This window comes from Canis lupus, chromosome 32 (genome assembly GCF_011100685.1).
Source record: "Canis lupus familiaris isolate Mischka breed German Shepherd chromosome 32, alternate assembly UU_Cfam_GSD_1.0, whole genome shotgun sequence".
NCBI lineage: Eukaryota > Metazoa > Chordata > Mammalia > Carnivora > Canidae > Canis > Canis lupus.
The window spans coordinates 34,987,102-35,013,071 of record NC_049253.1 but is presented as its reverse complement, the minus strand read 5'-3'; the positions used below and the strand labels follow the sequence as shown (position 1 = coordinate 35,013,071).

Sequence of the window (25,970 nt, the reverse complement as noted above, 5' to 3'; positions counted from 1 at the left end):
GATGACACTAAGACTTAGTGTCGGGATGACACTAAGTCCCGACACTAAGTCATCCTGACAAATTACTTCTTGTTTTCAATGCTTCCATATCTTCTAAATGACCCCTAAATGGGAATATTTTGAGTCGACATTTCATTCCATTTGTTTCCTAGTTCTGCCACAGAGAAGCTATTTTTTGTGACTCTAAGTGCAAGGAGCAGCTTGGCCAGCACATAGCTAGCTGTACATCCTACTTTACTGGAATGGGATGAAGATGAAGAGAGCCCTGGCATGTCAGCTGTTGTGCACAGTTGTTGGAGAATAATTAGGGTTATATGCCTTCTCTTACTCTGTGTCACCACAGGTAGGTCCAGACCCTGTCACCACACACTTGAATCCCTTCAAGATAAAGGATAAGATAATAAATTTAGATATTTAGACACTATTCGTGTAAGTACTGTAACAGACTTCCTCTGGTTTCTCCCAGCCCTGCCTCCTGTCTCAACCCCTCAATGACAGGTATCCTCCTTTCTACTCCCCTGGCACACCTTTGCCCACGTCTTCTCCTTGACACTCCCTTATTCAGCATCTTCGTGTCTCCTTAGTATTTGGCTCTCAGCTTTTATGTATTTGTGTGCTTGTTTATCTACTTACTCATTTACTTATTTATCTGTAAAGCAGTAGTACTCTTCATTGAAGAAAGTGTATGCAAAATCCCAGCATGTAACAGGTATTTAAAAAAAAAAAAAAAAGTCTCCAGAATCCCAATGATTCAGAGTTCCAGGCTCTGTTGAGCAGAGCTTGAAAACACTTTTACTTCAATTTACTCCACTTTTACATTATTTCCTACTTGTTCCACCCCTCTGGACCCTTCTATCCTCCTCCCCCCAATTTCTATTTTTGTTGCCATGCTTGTCCTTTTTTTGCATTGATTCCTACCTTTTATTCTTACCTGGAATTGTCCCCTTCCTCCTTTTCACATTTGCATTTCCTGTTCATTCTTGAACTCTAAAAGGTTTTTAAATAAAATAAAACTTAAAAAAAATTTTTAAACAGTTTTTAAAGAAACTGTGTCTTGCCTTCACTCCACCCCAACCCCTTATTTTTCTCACCAGCATTTCTGGCTGCTGTTGCCTGCACCAGTGCGTCCATTTTGACATTTAATAATATGTTACCTTGTGTTGAGATTTATTGCTTCTGATGGTATCTTTGTGCCATTGCACACTCTTGGATGACAGTGCCACTTGCTCAGAGTCTCATCTTTGCTACTACATAGTCTTGGGCGAAATTCTTCTTTGCATTTCCATAGCAAGTAGTACAGCATGCTACATATATGGCCCACCCAGGTGTTTTTGTTGAATGAACAGCTTAAAGCATGAGATATAGAAATGATGTGATATGATCAGTGTTTAAGGGAAACATCATTTAAATTCTAGGTGGTTTTAGAAATAAGCAAATGATTCTTACTGACTTCATAGTTCTTTTAAAATCAATAATCCCCCTCAGATCTACTAAAATGAATTTTCATTCAGAAAAATGTTTCTCTTTGACCACATGAATAGAGTTATTGCCAATGACTTATGCTAATGGAAATTCAATAGTTGAGCCTATGTATGCCTATAAAACTGAATCTGGAAAAGAAACAAATATAAAAATAATATCTAAGCCTATCAGTGATTATACAGGCAGTTACAAGGTAGATGCAGTCTATATTTACAGTAGAAAGAAATATATAGTTGGTATAAATAAAAAACTAAAGAAAAGAGAGTTGGTAAGTTGCTGTTTTTCCTAAGTATGCTATTTTTATGAACTGGAGCCTGAACTCATGTATTTTTATGCTTGTGCTGATTCTTTGTGACAGCCTTCTTCCTTAAGAAATGTATATAAAGTGCTTATTGCATGATTATCACATACATAATTGTATGCCTTTTATGTTTAGATATTATCATACCACATTTTTCTTCCTTAAAGGAGATTTTCATTTAATCAAGCTCAAAAGCCTTAGTAGGAGATATTAAGGAAAGGAAGAGGAAGATTCAGGTGCCCTTAAATATCTGCTATTGTTGATGAATAAAGAACGCTGTTTTGAGCAAATAGTCATGCCATTTTCTTTGTTTCAGGGAAGGTGACATACAGAGAAATTGTTTGATTATTAGCAGAACTGTTTCAATATTGTTGATCTTGAAGAATTTAGCAGAGTGGTTTTAACAATTACAATTTAACAACTACTAATTTTTAAGTGATACTTCAAAAGAGACTGGGATGAGAATGAATTTCAAACAAAAAAAGATACTGATAAATGAAGAGAGAGATAAGCACTTGTATCTTTGTATAATAGTCTAGGACTATAGATTGTTCTGGACATTTAATCTTCAAGGAATAGATTTCATAAAGAGCAGAAAGGATAGCCAACAAAACCTTGCCTGTCACAGCCCTCAAACTGGTATGCTGGGAACTAGAACAGGACTATGTGCAAGGGCTGAAGGGAATTTATTAAGACTCATTTGTTCATCCAATAACTATAATGAAAGGTTTAGATAATGAGATTGTGCACTGATTCTCTATAGCCTAGCCCATTTGAGGTATTTCATCTAACACTTAGGATTCATAGTTGAAGAAATAGGACAAGTGAAAAAAATGATCAGGTTATACAGAACAGGAGTATAATTTAGGATAGAGGGAGTAGAGCAGATGAAATGTCTAAATAATTCAAATTTTCAAGTCACTGTAAAATAATTACTCATAGGATTATTTAGAGAGGTAATATAATAATGTGGTGTGACTCATGGGTTCTAGAATCTGACCAGCCCTTCCACATCTAGCTGCAGAATTCCACGCAAGCCACTCAAGCTTTTTTATTGTCTTTTGTCTTTTATTGTCTTCTCTGGGAAGTGGTAATATTATCAACTACTTCATTTAATTGATATAAGGCATGGGAGATATTTCTGCCCAGCATCCATTCTGCACTTCTCATCTGAAGACCCCAGTACCCTACTTTTCCTCTGGTAAAAACTTTTTTCACATTTAGCCTTTCTATTCATAAGAGGAAGCATGTGATTTAAACTAGACAGCTATGCTCTCTTTACTCCAGCTCTGTGGCTGGGTCAGAGACATTTGATGTATAGTTAAGGCTAAAGTGATACAATGAGAATTTTTCTGGGATTATTGGGAAGAAGAGTCATTTTTTCCCACACTGCACTGGAACCTAGAAGAATATAAGGCTGAAGCTGCTGAAAGTCATCTGTCCATGAAGAGCATGAGAACTAAATAATGTAGGAGGAGGGCAAAGGCCAAAGAGCACATAGGCCAGAAAAGCCCAATATTGCTTAAGCCCTCAAGCCTAGCAGTTTGTGAAACAAGCTCTCTCCTGTACTTTCAGTTACTTGAACCAACAAATTCCTTATTTAGGGATTACTGGGAAGGAATTCAGGTTAAGGCAGCTTGAGTTGAGTTTCTGACACCTGAAACATAAATATATGAAGTTTAAATTATATAAATACAATATATAATGATATAAATTATAATAAAATTATGTATTTATATATATTTAAATTTTATATAAATTATAATCCTTAAAACTCATCAGGCAGGACATATTAGTGATCTATTGCTGCATAACGAATTATACAAAAGCTTACATTTATTATTTCATAGTTTTTCTAAGTCAAGAATTTGGGAGCACCTCATTTGACTGGCTCTGGCTTCTTGTCTCATGAAGTTTCAGTTACAATGTCATTTAGGATAGCAGATATATGAAGGCTTGACTTGGGCTGGAGGATCCACTGTCAAGGTGGAAGAGTGAGTGATTCAAGAACAGACAGAATTTTCAATATATTTTATGACATATTGGAAGTGACACTGTGTCATTTACATAATGTCCTACTGGCCATAGGTTAGCTCTATTCAGTGTAGAAGGGCATTATCCAAAAATGTGAACATCAAGAGGCAGGGTTGGCTGGTACATTCTACCAAATTTCAGTATTGTTTTTCAATGAGAAACTATGTGTGACTCTTTAAAAAAAAGAAAACTCTGGGATACCTGAGTGTCTCACTTAGTTAATCGTCTGCCTTCAGCTCAGGTCATGATCCCAGGGTCCTAGGATTGAGCCCCTTGTCCAGTTCCTTGCTCAGCTCCTTGCTCTAACCTCTCCCTCTTCTTGTTGCTCCTCCTGCTTATGCTCTTTCTATCCATCAAATAAATAAATAAAATCTTAAAAAAAAAAAAGAAAACTCTTAAATTTTCCTTATCATTGCCTTTTGTTTAGTGTTTCATGTTCACTTATCATCTGTGACTTATTTTTTGTTTTTTGCCTTAAGATCCTTATTTTATGTGTGTTAAAAGTTCCCTGCTTGGGTCACCTGGGTGGTTCAGTTGATTAAATGGCTGTCTTTGACTCAGGTCATGATCTCAGGGTCATGGGATTGAGCCCCACACTGGACTCCCTGCTCAATAAGGAGTGTGCTTCTCCCTCAGTACCTCCTCCTGCTTTCTCTATCTCTCTAATCAATAAATACAATATCTTTTTAAAAAATTCTTTGCTGAAAACATAAGGTTATACTTTCATGGATGTCTGTACTTGACATCATACTTTCCCATCCCTACCAAAGGGACCCCACTTACCACTGCCCTTGAGCTAAGGTGTTCTCTTACCCATCAAGACTAGAGTTCTTTTTTTAAAAAAATATTTGCTTATTTTATTTTATTTTTTTATTTGCTTATTTTAAAGAGAGAGAGAGAGAGCACACAATGGGTGAGATAGAGGGAGAGGGAGAGAGAGAGAATCTCAAGTAGACTCCACCTGAGCATGGAGTCCCACACAGGGCTCAACCCCACAACCTTAAGATCAGGACCTGAGCTGAAATCAAGAATCTGACGCTTAACCAACTGAGGCACCCACGTGCCCCAAGTGTTGAATTCTTCTTGCAGAAGATCTCTGGGATCCACCATTTCCTCTCCCATTTCCATGGCCAAAATCTCAATTCACATTATAATCACCTCCCTGCTAGGCTCATGCATTAAATATCACAAACATTTATGTACTATGAATAGTGAAAATGTAGAATTGTGGATGCTTATGTAGACAGACTTGTGGATAACAAGGAAATAGTGATATTCTATAGATTGTTAGGCTGCATGGAGGGCAAGAGATCAGGATAGAAGTTCTGATCCATGAGGCATATAGAGCTGCCTATTGAAGCCATATGAACAGATATTTTCCCTGGTGATTACTAGAGTTAATATTTTCCACAGTGTAACTTTTGTTTTTAACTGAAAGAGTCTGTAATTGATTTTATCAATATAGGAAAGTGCCTTGCTTGAAAACACAGTTAAAGTAATTCAGAGAAGTAAAATAATATTTTTTGAGGTGCCCTTTTTGAGTCTGGCAATAAAACTCAATGTTCAGGGCCAAGCAGAACAGCATAATGAAAAAAAAAAAAACTAATGTCAGAAAGGACCTCCACATATTTTCTAGAAATTTTGCAATTTGGAATTGCTATTGTTTTTGGCTCTGTTTTAACCAGTAAACTAGTTACCCTGAATTCTAAGACATCCATGATAGACATGTGGGTAGTGAAATAGACCCTCTGTTTAGTGGACTATGGTTTCTACAAAAAGAACTGTAGTACTCCAGGCTATTTTAGTGTCATGGCTTAAAAAGGATAACCCTAGTGCAATTAAGTCACAATTTAGAGTGGAAAGGAGGTGGGGAAGGAGATATTAAAACCAATGAAAACACTGCTGACCAAATTACTTTGGCTATTTGATGCAGCAGATACAACAGATTAAAAAGTGGTGATTTGCAATACTATGCACACACTACAGCCCATGAGGGTTTGACTTTTAGATTAATGAAGCTGTAAAGAAAAATTGCCACCTATATGCTTGCTTATTTTTCAAATATGAAATACTTTAAAAACTGAAGTCTAATTATGGACTGTATTTCTCCTGTGAACATTAATAAAAGTTTGACCAAACCTAAATTATGCTTTCCACAACCTTTTTAAAGTCAAATGAAAAAAAAACAAACCTCAACCAATTATAGTAACAGTGCTGTGTAGGTGGTTTGCAAATATATGATACATTTTGACAGCTGTTTTTTACTGGAATCCTATCAAGACAATCACTAAAATATTTTGGAGTGCTTAAAATGAGGGAATGCTAAATTTGTAGCTGTGCCTTAGCTGCTGGAGGCCCCAGAGTTTGAAAGTGTTTTTTGATTGCTACAGTGCTACCACCAATCCTTGAAGTCGGCCACATTCTGTAACCCAGATTCCCCAGTGATTAATACAAAATATTTACTCTAAATGTAATCCTTCTCTTTTCAAAATGTTTATACTATTTGTGCAAATAAAGTTGTCCTTCTGACACACTTGATCAATAAAATAGACAAGGAGGATATTCAAAGATTGTCCCTATAAAATGGGCTTGAGGATGATAAAACTATATTCCCAAACTTGTAAATAACAAATTGCTGTGAAGATACAGGAAGGAATAAAACAGTGGGTAGAGCTAATCCTTGCCCCTGTCATTGTGAAGAGTATCTTAGATCAAGATGAAGAAAAGGTGATGTCGTATTTCCCGGTCTATGAACTGAGCATCTATAATAACTATACAATAGTTATACATATCCATGTGGTTAATCTTAAAATTTTCCCTTTGTATTTTTGTTGCTGTTGTTTGTGTGTGTTTTATTTTGAATAGTTACCCTGAATTTTAGTTAAAACCACCTTTTGACATCCTTCCACCTCTTTTCCTCCTTCCCTTTACTCTAACTCACTTACCTTTGATTAAATTTGTCAAAGCCCAGCTGGATCCCAGAGATGTCACACCTATCTGAAAGCATCTGAGTCTGGGGCTTCCTTCTGATTCTCTCCTTTCCCAGCATTTCCCAATTGGACACATTCTGTTCAATCAGATGGCTCCAGAGAGCCATGGTCAGTAACAGGTGATCAACAAGAAGCCCAAATTTTGCAGGAGCATCAGTTACAGGTCCTTTTCATAGTGGGTCCCTGAACTTATTTGCTACAGCCCTTATTTCAAGCCCTATATGAGATAAGGCCTAAAATATTCAATACATCTAGACCCTGGACCCAGCCTAATTTGCTTTATTACCATCTCTGCCTCTTGTTTTTAATTTGTAGGAGTGTCACACACATGACATTCTTCCCTCTCTGCTTTTGTTAATGTTGTCCTTTCTGCCTAGAAATAAAATGTGTAAACCCTCCCTGGCATGGCTCAAGTGTCAGTCCCTTAGAAGCCTTTTCCCACATTTCCACGTGAAGCTATGTATTTTTTCACCAATCTCTCTATTTAGACTACTGGTTCCAAGCTTCAGTGTGCACCAAAATAACTTGGAGGGCTTGTTAAAATACAGATTCTTAAATTTCTGATTCAGTAGATCTGGGAGGGGGCCTGAGAGTTTGCATTTCTAATAATCCCTCCAGGACTGATAATTTGGGAATGATACTGTGAGAATCACCATTCCAGGTTTTAATTAAAACTAGGAAACAGTAAGACAGTGTAGAGTTTCCCAACTCACCTGTGTAGTCTTTGAAGGCAAACTACTCATTCTTGTGTCTTTATATGTACTTTCAGTATCTGAGCACTGTGCCTGACTCTCAGCAATTGGTAAGCAATTGGTGCTGAAAAATAAAAGCTAATAGACTCAAGAGCTGCAAATGAGTCTGTAGCCTCACTGTACCAGAAACCAGCAGACTAGCTATCAGGGAACTCATTCGAGTGGCCACAGCCTTTCAGTTTCTTCATCTCCTTTTAACAATCAAACACTAGTATCCACCATATCTGCTTATTTTACCAAGATAAAATTAAATCTAATGGCATATATGTTACATATATACACATGTGTTTGATGTGATGCTCTCTACGGGTTTTAGTGTGTGTGTGTAATGATGAGTTTATTAGTTAGTGCATCTTAAGTACTTAGAAAGTGATATCTTATTAGAATTATGAACATATTTGTTTGGAAAGTCTCTCCTGTTTATGTTATAACCATATTAACCACACTGTTTTATACTGACCAGTCTCTATAGGGGATGGGGGTGGGCAGGGGAAGCAGGAAGAAGAAAGAAGCCATTATATGGAAGACAAGAGGACACATAATAGGCCCTGAAACATAATTTGCTGTGGTAACTGGAAAGTCCTTGTTTATTAAAAGTGGTTTAGGGTTAGACAATATGTTCTTGAATTTTCAAAGCTTTGGTTTTCTTTGGAATGGGTAAGCCTTTAAATTAAGTGTGGTTGACTTAACATAAACATCTAATACTTTCTTCATCTCTTATATCTGCTCTCCTCGGCACCTTGCCGAGTCACTTGAGGGCTGCTAAGTAAAGCTCTCCAACAATAATTAACATATAGTATGAGGTTAGTTTTCCATCTGGAGATTTTACATATGTGCATACAAAAATTCTGAGGGATTTTTGACTACAAAAAGTCTTAAATTCTAGTAAATAGAGTTATCTTCCAATAGAAGGATACAGTTGGCTCTGTTCTGACCAGTGTTGGACAGGAAGGAAGGTGCTTCAGTCTGCCAGGTAGTTAGGATGTCATTGAGGCAATATGTACCACCGAAATCCTGGAAGCTGGGCATACCTTTGGAAGTATCTTACTCCTATGTTAGAGAAACCTAGGTACCAAGAATAAACAGATTAGATGGGAGGTTAGAGAAGAATGCAGAATAAACTTTTAGAAAGGGAAAGTGATTTAAGTTAGAAACTAAGCTACTCTACTTACTTTAGATAACTTCATTAACTAGGGTCAAAGTTAATACTGACATGAAGTTACTTGATAGAGAATTATTAGGGGATGATTTTATTAATACTCTGATAAATTATTTTGTCCTCACAACCCTTGGAGATCGAGGCTCAGTTACTTTTACCATCTGTAAATGGAAAAGCATACATTATTAACCATGTGCTATGTTTCAGTGTCTTAGACATTCATTTATGCATCCTATGACTGATTTGTATCATGATGACCTTAGAGATAAGCAAACAGAAGCTCTGAATAAGAGAGATTTGCCCAAGAATATAACTCTGAGTAAGCCGATTTGGGGCCATTTCTTACTTCAAATCTAGAACTTACTACGTTTCAGCAAAGTCCTTTTCATCAAGCATGAAAATTTATTCACCTGTTCACATACGTTAAACCTGCATTAACTCTTTCTGTATGTTAGCCATCCAGTTATTCTGCTAATGTAGACCACTCACACAAGGGTGAGTTTGCCTTTTAAGAAACGAAAATGTGTCTTCCACCCTTATATATTCAACTTGTAATGGGCAGATAAAGGTAGTACTAATATATCTGCTAGCACTTTATTTTCTTTAGTAGGAATTAGTAGGAGCCTTGCTCAAGATTATCCAACAAATAAGTCAGAATCTACATCACTGTATTCTTTCCCCCCAATCCAAATTTTCTTGCCTTTACTTGTGAATTCCTGTTATAGTTCTTTTGTACATAAAGTAAGATCAAGCATTACTATAATTTATTTACTATTTTAGAGTTTGAAAACCACGAGGTTCCATTTTAATTGTATTGGTTTCCTTGAGATATAAATTTACCAGTGGCAAAATCATGCACAACTTCTGCGTTGTCTTCTAAGTCACTTTGAAGTGTCATAGTCACAGTACAACACAGATTTCACAAACTCTAAAGGATTTGAAACCCCTTGTCTTAATGGTCACAGCATGAATTTTTCATAAAGACTGGAACCCCTCTCGAATCATAATCAGATACTCTAATACTACTTAAACAACCATTACATGTGAGCAAGGAACATTTATTTAATGTTGAATCATAATGTGAAATATTCCACACAAATCTAAAATACCAGAAATGGTCCTTATGATAAAATTCTAATGAGGTCTTTTTTTTTTTTTTTAAAGATTGTATTTATGTATGTGAGAGTGAGAGAAAGAAAGCATGAGCGAGGAGGCTGGGTGCTGCAGAGGGAAAGGGAGAAGCAGACTTCCCACTGCTAAGCAGAGGGCCCGACATGGGGTTCGATCCCAGGACCCCAGGATCATGATCTGAGCCAAAGGCAGACACTTAACTGACTGAGCTACCCAGGCATCCCATGGGACACTTATTTTTTTTTAATATATCTTAAGCTGTGGGACTATGTACCTGAGACTTTCCAATTTTTTAATTTATAATGTTGAACATATATGCATCCTCTCTCAAGAGGGAGAAAAAAACTCTTAAATTTTCAAATACTGGGGTAGCCCGGGTGGCTCAGTGGTTTAGCGCCACCTTCAGCCCAGGGCATGATCCTGGAGTCCCTGGATCGAGTCCCATGTCAGGCTCCCTACATGGAGCCTGCTTCTCCCTCTGCCTGTGTCTCTGCCTCTCTCTCTCTCTCTCTCTCTGTCTCTCATGAATAAATAAATAAAATCTTAAATTTTTTTTTTCAAATACTGGATCATAATTGGCTTAAAAGAAACTTGAACAAATTTTTAAGTCAAATTTTCTGACTGGTTGAAGGTTTTCTTATTATTCTAGAGAAAGGAAATGTGTTACTTCACAAGTCTTTTATTTCATGAATATGAAAGATGAAATTTTCCTATTATAGATGAGAGTTTCATGAAGAAAAATATTTAAGTCTGTGGGTTTTAAAGTTAGAGACTGGATGTGAATCCTAGCTCTGTTATTTCCTAGCTGTGTGAACTTGGGCACATATTTAACCTCATGTTGACTCCTAGTCAAGGGATAGCTGTCAAGATAATGACACTTTGAAAAGTAGTGGTGAGAATTAAGTGAGATAATCCATGTAAAGTATTTGTTACCATTCTTGAACAAAGGAGGTCTTGAATATATATCAGCAATTATAACAATTACTGTGATAAAGTACAAATTTTGATAAAATAGAGTAAGCCCTCCATGCACATTAGAACCTAAAATTGAAATCAGAGAATGAGAATGTCAACCCTTTGATATGTGCAAGGTGGCCTTAGAAAGAAAACAAGTCTGGAATAAAAACCAATGAGAAGATGTCAAGGAGCTTACCTTATTACTACGTAAATAAATGATTCATTCAAACTGCAGAAATCACACAGAATATGTTTTTGAAAAGCATAAAATCTTAGTTTCCACATGTGTTCTTAGAAGCATGGCAGACAACACTGAGGAACAAAATTATGAAAATATAAACAACTTCAGCAAAGAGCTGAAATGAAAAATGCACCAAATCAGTTGAAGTCAATAACTTGATGTCACAATAAATTTTATCTGAAATTTCTGTAGTGTTATCATGTTATCGTATATAACTTTGTGTATGGGGCTTGAAATTTTTATCAGATGAGATCATAGTCACTAACTATATGTGAATATTACAATTAACATTTAATTAAAGTCAAATTTAATTAATAGTCTAGCTCCTTCATTGCACTGAGTTGGACCTTTAATAACATTAAAGAAAAAAAAAAAGACTATGATCTCTGTTCCACACTATTGACAGTAAAGCCTTTGTAGGCATCAGATAGAACTTTAAACCAAAATTATATCTGGGTTAATTTGGTCTCAGAAGTAATTTGAGTTATCTGACTGAGTTGCAGTGAGATTTAGTATACTTTTGGATTTCATTTCTAACTCATGAGTGATAGACTACTCAGGTAAATAACAAAACACCTCCAAGAGACAGTGAAAGAATTGAGCAACTTTAGAGAAGGTAGAGATGCGTAAGAGCTGAAAAAATTCTGGGTAAAGTCATAGTGGCAGTATTTGATGCTGTTTTCTACCTTCAATGATTACTATTCCCCTTCCCAAGAAGGGCATTATGAAATGGAATCTGTGAATAACAAATGCTAGTAGTGGATTGATTTTTATCAATAAAATATGTATCTTTATCACTTATTCTAAAAATTCTTTTGAAACCTTCCGTGAAGTAAAATTCAAATAAAGAGAAAAATGCATTGAGAGTCCAAAACTAAATAAGTGGTTGACAAAATATTGATGGGCTGTTTATTAAATTCATGTACTTAAGAGAGAATAAAGGCTAAATTTTAAAATATTCATCCCAAATCAATTTTATTAGTTACTAAACCAGAATCTCTTGCTTCTTCTGAATCATAGTTAACCCAAGAAATCATAAAGAGATGTCAGTCATGTTCCACTTATCATCTGTAAATTGTTTGCAGATCCTTCTCAACTTCTGTCTAGTTAGAGCATCACCTGGGAAGAGGGACAAAGGAGAGCAAAACAAATTGTTGATCAAGTTGAAATGGACAAACCTTCATGCAGAAAGAGGTGCCTCTAACTGTCACAAGAATGGGTTAAGTAAAATCGCAAAACCAGTCTGCCCAAAGCACTCTGGTTTCTCACATTCAACTTCCTGTGAAGTTCAGTAGAAATGCAACCCTTATGTTTTCTGATTCATTTTCAACTAATTCAGCACAATGTTTTGCAAGCACTTTTTGATGTCAGAGAAACATGTTGTGTTGTCTCTCTAAAGTCATTTTTGTTGAAGCAGGAAGTTACAAATTAGCATAAAGAGCAAAACACTGTATTTTTAAAAACATGATTTAAGCCTTCAAAATGAATTAGCCTAAAACTTATCAAAATATGTTTGTTTTATTCACCATTTGAATTAAAGAATTTGAAAACATTCTTTTGTCAAACACATGGCTTATTTTAAAACAGAAGGACTAGATGCAGAAATTATAGGAATGGAAGAGGCAGTAAATAATGTTAAATACATTTTGAATGGAATGGAACAGAGGTTTTACAACACATAGGCTTTATCCGTTTTGAGGCCTGGCTATATGTTTTTAGAATTGGGTGAGTGCTTTGAGTTGTGGTATACATGATTATGATATTGCTTATTTTTCACTGCTTATTTTCATTCTATCATATTACATTTTAAAAGAATAATAGAATTATGGGTTCTCTAATACATGCCTTCAACATGGTTTCATTATTAGCTGCTGGATGTCAGTTCATTAGTGGTCATCTATGAGCACTTGAGACTTTCCTTCCCCCAAATTAGAAGCTCCCAGATACATTTTACTCTTTCTGCCATCAAAAATAGTCTTTGATATTTGAAACCTCCAGTGTTTAGAAGGAATTCTGGGAAAATGATCAGTATTTGAAATGAGCCCTGCCATGCCTCTTTTTCATTTATTTCCATCTCCCTAAGTATAATTTGAAAAGGTTATGCTGCCTTTCACTTGGCCTTTGGTTAGTATAAGAATTTCATGTCCATTTGACTGTAATGAATTTAATAAGTTTTTAAAAATTCCATAATTAAAAAATATGTAAGAAGTTGCCATTCTAAATTATGTCACCTGCATTATTTGTATAATTTCAGTAACTCTTTAATGTAACTCTTACTGAAATCTCTCATTAATCTTAAGCCAAAACCTGGAAATGTCTTTATTTATGAAGTCTGGAAACATCTTACTGACAACCAGTTAAATGGCAAGGAAACTAATATAAAGGATATATTTTGTAAAGGAGTATCAACTGGTATGCAGTAGAATAAACACAGATTCAACAAAACCTCATATCATCTGCGTAATAGAGTTTAAATAAAATTTCCAAAGTCACATATTTAATCAGTGGTGGGGACATAAATCAAAGCAAATCTGTTTGATTCCAAATTCCATTTATGTTCTTTTATTTGGTAAGCACTAAGTGCATTTACAGTTCGTGGGAGAATCCAAGTCTGTTGTAGGAGGTAAGTGTTTACCAATGATTACAAGAGAGTACAGAAGGAACATCATTAATCAGCATAGAGAGGTGGGAACATCATCAGTGAAGTGTCTGATGCTGCCTAGACAGGTCAGAGTAGATCTCATAGAGAAAACCATTGAAATAAATTTTAAGATATTCCTAGGATTTCACCAAGGAAATCAGAGATTAAAAGGACTTCTGTCAGGGCCCCTGGGTGGCTCAGTAGGTTAAGTGTTTGTCTTCAGCTCTGGTCATGATTCCAGGGTCCTGAGATGGAGCCCAATTCTAGCTTCCTGCTCAGGGGGAGTCTGTTTCTTCCTCTGCCCCTCTCCAGCTTGTGGTCTCTATTTCCCTCTCTCAAATAAATAAATAAAATACTAAAAAAACAAAAGGACTTATGTCAAAGAGATTAGGGTGTTTAAAAGTCTGAATGTATGTAATAGAATCATGGTCTGGTTATATATACTTTATGTACCAAATTGGATCACAGACCAGACTGTAGGCTGATTCATTGACCAGAAAAGGGGTTAAAATGGTAGAAACTAGAGAAAGGGAAGCTTATATTTTATCCAATGGATCAATTCTGTCCAATAGAAAAATAATATAATTTATACATATATTTTTAAATTTTCTAGTAGCCATGTTAAAAAAGTTGTAAAATTAATTTTAATAACAGTAGACAGGATATAATACATTATATTTTTTAATAATATATAAAATATGTTCTATTTGGGCCATCTGTGTGGCATAGTCAGTTGGGTGTCTGACTCTTGGTTTCAGCTCAGGTCATGATCTCAGGATCGTGAGATCGAGCCCTGAGGTGGGCTCCACACTCAGTAAGGAGTCTGCTTGAGGGTCTCTCTCCCTCTTGCTCTCCACTCCCACTCATGTGTTCTTGTTCTCTCTCTAAAATAAATAAATATAATTAAAAATGTGTTCTATTTTGTCTTTTAGTCTTTATTTAAAGTCAATTTAGTTAACATATACTGTATTATTAGTTTCAGGGGTAAAAATTTAGTGATTCATCATTTGCATATAACACCCAGTGCTCATTACATCAAGCACCTTTCTTAATGCCCATCACCAACTATCTCTTTCCACCACCCACCTCCGCTCCAGCAACCCTCAGTTTGTTTCCTAGAGTTCAGTGTCTCTTATGATTTGCCTCCCTATGTTCATCTTATTTTATTTTTCCTTCCTTTCCCCTGTGTTCATCAGTTTTGTTCCCCAAATTCCCTATATGAGTGAAATCAAATGATATTTGTCTTTCTCTGACTGACTTATTTCACCTAGCATAATACCCTCTAATTCCATCCACATTGCTGCAAATGGCAATATTTCATTCTTTTTGAAAATAACACACACACACACACACACACACATCTTTATCCAATCATATCTCGACAGAGATCTGAGTTATTTCCATATTTTGGCTATTGTGAACATTATTGCTATAAATATTGGGGTGCATCTGCCCCTTCAAATTACTATGTTTGTATCCTTTGTAAAAATATCTAGTCGTGCAATTGCTGGGTCACAGGGTAGCTTTGTTTTTAATTTTTTGAGTCACCTCTGTACTATTTTCCAGAGTGGCTACATCAGTTTGCATTCCCACCAGCACTATAAGAGGGTTCCCCTTTATCCACATCTTCACCAACATCTGTTGTTTCCTGAGTCATTAATTTTAACCATTTTGGCCTGTGTGAGGTGGTATCTCACTGTGGTTTTGGTTTGTATTTCCCTGATGCCAAGTAGTGTGGAGCATTTTTTCATGTCTGTTGGCCATTTGTATGTCTTCTTTGGAGAAATGTCTCTTCATGTCTTCTGACCATTTCTTGACTGGGTTTTTGTTTTTGGGGGTTGAGTTTGGTAAGTTCTTTGTAGATTTTGGATACCAGCCCTTTATCTGTTAATATATTTGCAAATATCTTCTCCCATTCTGTAGATTGCCTTTTAGTTTTGTTGACTATTTCCCTTGCTATGCAGCAGCTTTTATCTTGATGAAATCCTAGTAGTTCATTTTTTGCTTTTGTTTCCCTTGCCTTTGGAGACATGTCTAGCAAAAGTTGCTGCGCCCATGTCAAAACATTGCTGCCTGTGTTCTCCTCTAGGATTTTGATGGATTCCTGTCTCATACTTAGGTCTTTCATCCATTTTAAGTTTATTTTTGTGTACCTTCACAACTGTTGTTTGATATAGCACTGGAAGCCCTAGCCACAGCAGTCAGACAACAAAAAGAAATAAAAGGCACCCAAATTAGCAAAGGAGAAGTCACACTTTCACTCTTCCTAGATGATGTGATATTGTACGTAGAAAACCCAAAAGACTCCACCAAAAATTGCTAGAACTGATACAGGAATTCAGGGAAGTGGCAAGATGCAAAACCAAAGCACAGAAGTCAGTTGCATTTCTATACACTAACAATGGGCAGAAGAAAGAGAAATGAAGGAATCAGTTCCATTTACAATTACACCAAAAATCATAAGATACCTAGGAATAAACCTAACCAAAGAGGTAAAGGATCTATACTCTGAAAACTATAGAATACTTATGAAAGAAATTGAGGAAGACACAAAGAAATGGAAAAACATTCCATGCTCATGGATTGGAAGAACAAATATTGTTACATTGTCTATGCTACCTAAATCAATCTACACATTCAATGAAATCCTTATCAAAATAGCATCAACATTTTTCACAGGGCTGGGACAAATAATTCTGAAATTAGTATGGAAGCAGAAAAGACCCTGAATAGCCAAAGGATGTTGAAAAATAAAACCAAAACTGGTGGCATCACAATTCTGGACTTCAAGCTCTGTTACAAAGCTGTAATCTACTATGGTACTGGCACAAAAACAGACACATAGATAATGGAACAGAGTAGAGAACCCAGAAGTGGGCCCTCAACTCTATGGTCAACTCATCTTCAACAAAGCAGGAAAGAACATCCAATGGAAAAAAAAAATCTCTTCAACAAATGTTGTTGGGAAAATTGGACAGCTGCATGCAGAAGAATAAAACTAACCACTTTCTTACACCATACACAAATATGTTCTATTTAACTCAATATATTTATTTCATTATATATAGTTATATACTATTTAAACATATTATAAAACAAACATTATTAATGAGATATGTTACATTTTTTATACTAAATTGTCAAATTCCCATGTGTATTTTATATACATGGCACAACTTAATTAGGACTAACCTCATATCAGGTGCTTAATAGACACACTGGTCTATTGGCTACTATCCTGAACGATCTGGCTACCGGCAATAGTAAATGTTTTAGGCCTGGGAATTATATAATCAGTTTATGCCATTGTGCTGGCAGTTTGGAAGATAAATTACAGATTGGAGGAAAAAACACTGACTGAAAGATTGTTGCAGCAGTCCATGCAACAATGAGATTTTGAACTAAAGTAGTGATCATGCAGGTCCTGAGGATGATGCAGCTTCTGATCTGGGTAGATTTATGGTTGGTTGTCTCATTAACCCCAGTATTTTTTGTGTGACTCTGTGCAACATAGTGTAGGGGTTAAGAGCAATGATTCTGGTGTCAGTCTTCTTGGGTTTGAAACCTGTCTTACTAGTAGTGAGAACTTGGGCGACTTAACCTCTCTGTGCTTTAGTTTTCTTTTCTGTAAAATTGAAATAATAGCTTACCTTTCTTACAGGGTTGTTAATAAATATCAAGCACTTGGAGCAGTGCTTGGCATACTATTAAAAGATATGAGTGTTAGCTATAATTTTAATCACTCAAAAATTGATCATTTATCTATAAATTATGAGGTCATAATACTAATAACTAAAATATTGAATTAACTAGAGCACTCACAATATACCTACATAAATAAGAATTTGTTGACCTGCTTTTTACCTTTACATCTAATAGTGGAATTATTAAAAACATTAGGAAAAGTATCTTTATTTTTTTAAAAGATTTTGTTTATTCATTCATGAGAGATACAGGCAGAGGGAGAAGCAGGCTCCATGCACCGGGAGCCCGACGTGGGATTCGATCCCGGGTCTCCAGGACCGCGCCCTGGGCCAAAGGCAGGCACCAAACCACTGAGCCACCCAGGGATCCCCCAGAAAAGTATCTTTAAAACAGTTTTGTAAGCCATTTTGTGAGTGCAATGGAGGCATACATTTTGTAAGTATTTTAGCAAATGTGATTGAACTTAAGAACATTTACTTTAGTCTTACCCATATACAGCTGATCCTTGAACATTTGTTTGAACTGTGTAGGTCCACTTGTATGGATTTTTTTTTTATAAATACAGTACTGTAAATGTATTTTCTCTTATGATTTTCTTATAACATTTTCTTTTCTCTAGCTTACTTTAAGAATTCAGTATGTAATACAGAGAGCATAAAAAATATATTAATAGACTATTTTATCAGCAAGGCTTCTGGTCAACTGTAGGCAATTAATAGTTAAATTTTGGGAGAATCAAGAGTCATCTATGGATTTTCAACTATGCAGGGGCTCAGTACCCATAACTTCTGTGCTGTTCAAGGGTCAATAGTAGTTACATGACTTCTGTGAAATTTTCATGCAGACAATACATAAATTTAACTGTTTAACCATTTAACCATTGCCTCTCCCACTCTTTTCTATTCTAGATATTATTTCTACTGATATGTTTTTATTATCCATGGTTCTTATATATTTATATTCAAATAACTTCTCTCTCAATAATTTCAAGGAACAATGATGTCTTAAAGTACTATTAAATTCCAAATAACTTTGACAAATTAAAAATTCTCAAATTTACACACGATATGATTAAAAAAATGATCACTACTGTTTTTGATAGTCTACTATATTGTCACTTAATCTTTCCACTGATCCCATTACCATTATTTCCATTCTACAGATAAGGAATCTAAGGCATATAGAAGCTAAACTGCCCATTATCAGTTTGAAAATTTCATTTTAAGAATACAAACATAAACTTCATGATGTAACATTTAGGTTATATATCTGAAAGAAAATTTTGAGAATGGGTTGTTGGGATAATACTGAGAGATAGAAACATCACATTTACAAATTTTCGCTATACTCTTTGTAAAATGATCTTATCAGAGTACCATTTATGTCACCACAATTTTAAAAGAGAAAAGAACCATAAGTTTTCATATAAGGTGACATAAATAGGATCTTTACTTTAAATTATAATGCTTTATGAAAGTAGATTCTACATCTCTTTAATTCATAAAATATATTATTTTAAATTAAAGCAAAAATGTATTTAGCAAATAAAGTGGCAACTCGTTTTTGAATACCTATTCAGAGCACAGGAATATGCTAAAAGTTCTGAGAATACAAACAAATATAATAATCTCTGTGCACAAGGATCCTGTAACATACCCAGAGAAATTATCACAGTTAATAACATGTAAAACAATAATAAATTAGATATAAGAAGGACATCTTAAACATCAGAACAATAATATACTACGTAGCATTTAAGGAAGGTTGTTGACTCACTTTTCTTTATGCACTTTTAGAAAGAATGTACTTAAATATTCATGCTGATTGATTTAATGATTGAAATGGGTAATTTATTGAATACATTCTATATACCATTCAATGAGCATACTGTACATGTTATCATTTAACATCAGATCCTATTAAGGAGATTAATCTAGAATTCCTTATCTTCTGCCTCTGTTTATATTTTTGGAAAAAGACCCTTTGCTTACTTTCTAAAGTCATGTTACTAAATGTCAATCCATTAGATATTAGATATTGAGCTCTTGCTATGTGGCAAGCCTTATGCTAGTGTCAAATTTGTAAAAGTGTCCTTAAAGAACTTTCCATATCAGTCAGATACAGAACCAAGATATAATGGGAAAATACCTCAATAAGGTGTTGCAAAGATAAATTCACTCAACAAATTTTATTGAACTCCTACCATGAACCAATCAGTGTTCTAGAGATACATCACTGGAGATACATTAAAAGCAAAGTCAGAAAAATCCCTGCCCTATCGAGTTCATTTTCCAGTGCCATTGGACCTTCTGTGAAGATGTAATTAAGTCCAGTGATTGTAAAGGGTCAGTAGTAATTACACAAGCCTGGTACATTTAAGGTGGATTTTGAAGGATGAACAGGAATTTGCTGAATCAACAAGGAGGTATGGGACATTGCTAGTAGAAGTGGAAGACTTTCCAAAGATAATGAGGGAGGCAGGGTATCTATTCACATACAACATTTACTTCCTCTTAGATGGTCAGATATTAAGGAAATAAACAAAACCTATTAGATGGTAGAAAATGTCAGGACGTCTCTAGGGTATATCTTGCTAATTTTTAATCATTTGAAGATGTTAGCTTTATTGTTAATAGTTGTAAAAGTATAGGCTCAATTATATTAAATATGCTTTGAAAATAAGAATTACTTTTGGACTCATCTATAAGGTGTTGAGATTGTCTACTGAAAGATGGCAGTTTATAGATACAAAGTTGCAAACAAGTACCCTTTTCTTAGAAGCAAATTATCCCTCTGGAAGAAGGTTCTGTGCTTTAAAGAAGGGATTTTTTAAAAACATTATAAACTTATTTGTAACAAGAGTGAAAATCAAATCTATGCATTCTGGCATTACCTTTTGCCCACAAATAAAGTCAAATATTTTAAAGAACTATCTTTACAATGAGGTACAACCATTTCAAGAATCACCACATTGGAAAGCATTATTATTTTTCGGTGTTCATACATCTGCCAGCTGTGAAGTAATTAATATATATCACGCTATGCCATACTACACATATTTCAGGGTATACTAATTTATCACAAATAAACACCAGAGAAAAATCAGAAATTATTTAGGGACATTTATTTAATACTTTAAAAATTCAGACACTAGAATTCAATACATAAAATGAGTCAGTGTTTAATAAAGATGCTTTAGGAGGAAAATAGGAACTCTTAAAATCTGATCTTTAATAAAAGTCCTCGGTATTAACATTAAGTCATGGCAATGGACTGAAAAGATGTTGCTCTTTTGCTCCAACTGCTTTAAAGAAAGGCTTTCACATTGAGTAAACATGACAAAAGCATTCATTAAAAAAAAAAATCATCCTGATAGTAATTTACTATATTCCCCTGATGGATGATATTTTACAGAGATTTCAAAGCTTATATGCTAGGGAGCCTCAATACAGTAATGATGTATCTGGCAGTTAAAATAAAAACATAATCCATTTCACTGTAAGTCAAATTAAAAGTCAGGGACATTGAGGGGGGATGAGGGGACCTCACTGGTTGAATTGTTAGTTCTAAAGTTTGCATGCAGAGTCACAAACAGGAGACACCAAGAAGAGAATTTAACCATGGACCATGAGCAACTTAAACAGTGTTAGTGAGAAGCAAAGAAAAATTAGCAGTGTATTTTAAAATACGGAACTTTAAAAAATGTTATACATAAAAGATTTTATATGGAAATACTTAAAAGTTCATAAAATTATATTCCAGTTTTTCCATCTTGATACTGAAATACTGAAATCTTGAGCTAAACTAACTATTTTGGCTGTTAAAGTTTTCTAAGATGCATATGTTTACCATTATGACAAAACCATATTCGTTCGGAGTTCTTTTGGTTACTAATCAAAATTACATTCAAAGAAGGAATTTGGCATTCATAGATCATAATCTGCTGCTACCCTGGGTGACCTTTGTAAAAGCATTTGCATGTGAAAGAGTGGAAGCATTTGCTTAACCTGAAGTACCAGACATAGTTATGTGTTGTCGGTCTGTATCTTACATTATTTTCCTACATAATAGCACCATAATTTCATGGAAAAAATGTTGAACTTAATTTTGAATTCAAAAAGGGTGTTGCCTGTGTTCTTCTCTAGGATTTTGATGGAATCTTGTCTCACATTTAGATCTTTCATCCATTTTGAGTTTATCTTTGTGTATGGTGAAAGAGAGTGGTCTAGTTTCATTCTTCTGCATGTGGATGTCCAATTTTCCCAGCACCATTTATTGAAGAGACTGTCTTTCTTCCAATGGATAGTCTTTCCTCCTTTATCGAATATTAGTTGCCCATAAAGTTCAGGGTCCACTTCTGGATTCTCTATTCTGTTCCACTGATCTATGTGTCTGTTTTTGTGCCAGTACCACACTGTCTTGATGACCACAGCTTTGTAGTACAACCTGAAATCTGGCATTGTGATGCCCCCAGATATGGTTTTCTTTTTTAAAATTCCCCTGGCTATTCGGGGTCTTTTCTGATTCCACACAAATCTTAAAATAATTTGTTCTAACTCTCTGAAGAAAGTCCATGGTATTTTGATAGGGATTGCATTAAACGTGTATATTGCCCTGGGTAACATTGACATTTTCACAATATTAATTCTGCCAATCCATGAGCATGGAATATTTTTCCATCTCTTTGTGTCTTCCTCAATTTCTTTCAGAAGTGTTCTATAGTTTTGAGGGTATAGATCCTTTACATCTTTGGTGAGGTTTATTCCTAGGTATCTTATGCTTTTGGGTGCAATTGTAAATGGGATTGACTCCTTAATTTCTCTTTCTTCAGTCTCATTGTTAGTGTATAGAAATGCCACTGACTTCTGGGCATTGATTTTGTATCCTGCCACGCTAACCGAATTGCTGTATGAGTTCTAGCAATCTTGGGGTGGAGACTTTTGGGTTTTCTATGTAGAGTATCATGTCATCGGCGAAGAGGGAGAGTTTGACTTCTTCTTTGCCAATTTGAATGCCTTTAATGTCTTTTTGTTGTCTGATTGCTGAGGCTAGGACTTCCAGTACTATGTTGAATAGCAGTGGTGAGAGTGGACATCCCTGTCTTGTTCCTGATCTTAGGGGAAAGGCTCCCAGTGCTTCCCCATTGAGAATGATATTTGCTGTGGGCTTTTCATAGATGGCTTTTAAGATGTCGAGGAATGTTCCCTCTATCCCTACACTCTGAAGAGTTTTAATCAGGAATGGATGCTGTATTTTGTCAAATGCTTTCTCTGCATCCAATGAGAGGATCATATGGTTCTTGGTTTTTCTCTTGCTGATATGATGAATCACATTGATTGTTTTACGGGTGTTGAACCAGCCTTGTGTCCCAGGGATAAATCCTACTTGGTCACGGTGGCCATAGTAACTTCTTGCAAGATACATCCACAAAGGCAAAAGAAACAAAAGCAAAAATGAACTATTGGGACTTCATCAAGATAAGAAGCTTTTGCACAGCAAAGGATACAGTCAACAAAACTCAAAGACAACCTACAGAATGGGAGAAGATATTTGCAAATGACATATCAGATAAAGGGCTAGTTTCCAAGATCTATAAAGAACTTATTAAACTCAACACCAAAGAAACAAACAATCCAATCATGAAATGGGCAAAAGACATGAACAGAAATCTCACAGAGGAAGACATAGACATGGCCAACATGCATATGAGAAAATGCTCTGCATCACTTGCCATCAGGGAAATACAAATCAAAACTACAATGAGATACCACCTCACACCAGTGAGAATGGGGAAAATTAACAAGGCAGGAAACAACAAATGTTGGAGAGGATGCGGAGAAAAGGGAACCCTCTTACACTGTTGGTGGGAATGTGAACTGGTGCAGCCACTCTGGAAAACTGTGTGGAGGTTCCTCAAACAGTTAAAAATATACCTGCCCTACGACCCAGCAATTGCACTGTTGGGGATTTACCCCAAAGATACAAATGCAATGAAACGCCGGGACACCTGCACCCCGATGTTTCTAGCAGCAATGGCCACGATAGCCAAACTGTGGAAGGAGCCTCGGTGTCCAACGAAAGATGAATGGATAAAGAAGATGTGGTTTATGTATACAATGGAATATTACTCAGCTATTAGAAATGACAAATACCCACCATTTGCTTCAACGTGGATGGAACTGGAGGGTATTATGCTGAGTGAAGTAAGTCAGTCGGAGAAGGACAAACATTATATGTTCTCATTCATTTGGGGAATATAAATAATAGTGAAAGAGAAAATAAGGGAAGGGAGAAGAAATGTGTGGGAAATATCAGAAAGGGAGACAGAACGTAAAGACTGCTAACTCTGGGAAATGAACTAGGGGTGGTAGAAGGGGAGGAGGGCGGGGGGTGGGAGTGAATGGGTGACGGGCACTGGGTATTATTCTGTATGTTAGTAAATTGAACACCAATAAAAAAAATAAATAAAAAAAAAAAAAAAAAAAAAAAAAATTTTGAATTCAAATATATGTTCCATACTACTCTAAAATACATTCTTAATTCTGATGTGCAGGGAATTTATTGAGTTATATGAAGTAAACATCTTTGATTTCTGTATATGTTAGATGGTCAGCCATAATGTTTTTGCATTGAGTATATAGTGATCTTTTCTGTTTTTCCATAAAATAAGCATTTCAAAAGTTGCTAACCTGCCACTCCATGTGCTACACATGTTAAGCATTAACTAGATGATTTTTCAAGCATCTCTTACATATGACACATTTAGGGCTAAATGCTTGTGAGAGTCTTGATTCTAAGAGCCACAGTTATAGGTTAGAGCCCGTTCTCCCTTTTTATTTGTGGTAAAGTTTTAATGTGGTCATGGTATATATCGCATGATTTATAATCAGATGGATTAGCCACTGACTTATGCTTCACATAAGCATTATAAATTCATATCCATACCTTCCAGATGCAGGGAAAATGCAGAGACCTTTTTTATAATGGATTATTCAGACCATTTTGAGTAGGGAGAAACCAATCCAAAGCAAAAACAGCTTTTACATACGGCATCCATAGTGGTAACACTATTTTGCAGAGAATGCTCAGATGAAGCAAAAATGTCATTGACAAAGACAAAAAAAAGGGGGGGGGGACAAAAAACCAAACCAAACAAAACAAAAAACCCCAACAAACTATTTATAGCTACAGCTCAAGCTGTCAAATTTAGAGTAAACCTTTTGCCTGTAACCACATTCGCTACAGCATTCTTCAGGCCAATTGCAGGCTACTCTGGCTTTGCATAGAGACATCTGTACTGTGACACACCCTGTAATTTCATGGGAAGGGATCACTCATGATTTTGTTGATAGTGTATTATAGCTAAACCCTTTGGGTGGGAACAGGGGGATTGCATTGTTTCGATCAAGGTGACAAAAAGTGAAACCTTTAAGGAAGTAAAATTGCCCAGAGAATAAACCATCCAAGTGTTCTAGGAGAATGTTTCATATTTTATCTTAGCTGCACAGAGAGATTTTTAAATTCTATGAAATAAAGACAGGGGGAAAGAGGTATCTATAAACAACCAGGGTTATTCCCTCCAGAATATGTTTGAAATGAGTCATACATAATTGCCACTGCCCTAGTTCAGGCTTTTATCACCTCTGGACTATTTATTGCAAAAGCTTCTTAGTACAGGTGTCTCCTATCAGACTGCATCAAGATCCCATTCTTTAGTCTCTCCTGGACACTAACCATTAGCACAATCTTCTAGTGTCCCTGTTTCTATCATGTTATACATCCTTTCAAAAAGTTCAGTGACTCCCATTCCTTGTACATTCACTTACTTGGCTTTCATAAACCTCAGAAATGGTCCCCAAACCCTTCTTCTGGCCATGTCCCTTCGTATATCAGTATCCTGTTTGGACTGTCCATGGGCCCCTGAATTCACGTTGTCTAAGTTTGAGGTCCAGTCACATCACTTTCCAGCTGCCTGACTGGCAACCAGTGACTTAACAACTTTGAGGCTCAGTATCTTCATCTATAAAGTGGCTCTAAGAATTGCACCCACATTTTAAGGTTTTTGCAAAGATTTAATGTATTAATAATACATGTAAAACTCTTAATGCCCGGCACGTAGGAAGCACTCAGACATTGATAACTCTTTTATTGCTGTTGTTCATTGGAGGACACAGACTGTGTGTCCTCTGGCTTAATCTTTCCTCCAGAAGTGTGTTATCTGGGAGGATGTTTGATTATTTTTTGAATTTCATCCTGTTTAGACTGTTCTTACTTCCTAGTAACTTGTTACTTACCCAGCTCTTGGAGGAATCTCATCAGAGTTCTCTGTCTCTGTGCGTACTCTTCTGTCCATCCATGGTAAATTAAGCAGTGTCCCTCTCCCAAATTTACATTCATCCTGAACCCCAGAATGTGATGTTATTTGGAAATAGTGGTCTTGAAGATGTCGCTAATCAAGAATCTTGAGATGAAATCATGTGGGATTTACAGTGGGCCCTCAGTCCGTCGACTGATATCCTTCTAAGAAGAGAGGACACAGAAAGGCACAGAGAAGACCTGTGAAGACAGAAGAAAGAC

The 25,970-nt window shown here is 35.8% G+C and overlaps 1 protein-coding gene and 1 long non-coding RNA gene across 7 annotated transcripts in view; one reads left to right on the top strand and one right to left on the bottom strand.

Moving 5' to 3' along the window:
- Nucleotides 1–25,970, top strand: part of CFAP299 (cilia and flagella associated protein 299) — a 581,386-nt gene that overhangs the window by 420,813 nt on the left and 134,603 nt on the right. The gene's annotated exons all lie outside the window — the stretch shown is intronic.
- On the bottom strand, nt 932–3,776 carry LOC119867173. Its single transcript, XR_005382915.1, has 3 exons — nt 3,618–3,776; nt 1,155–1,346; nt 932–987 (listed from the first exon to the last, which is right to left on the bottom strand). It is a non-coding gene; the product is annotated as an uncharacterized LOC119867173 (long non-coding RNA).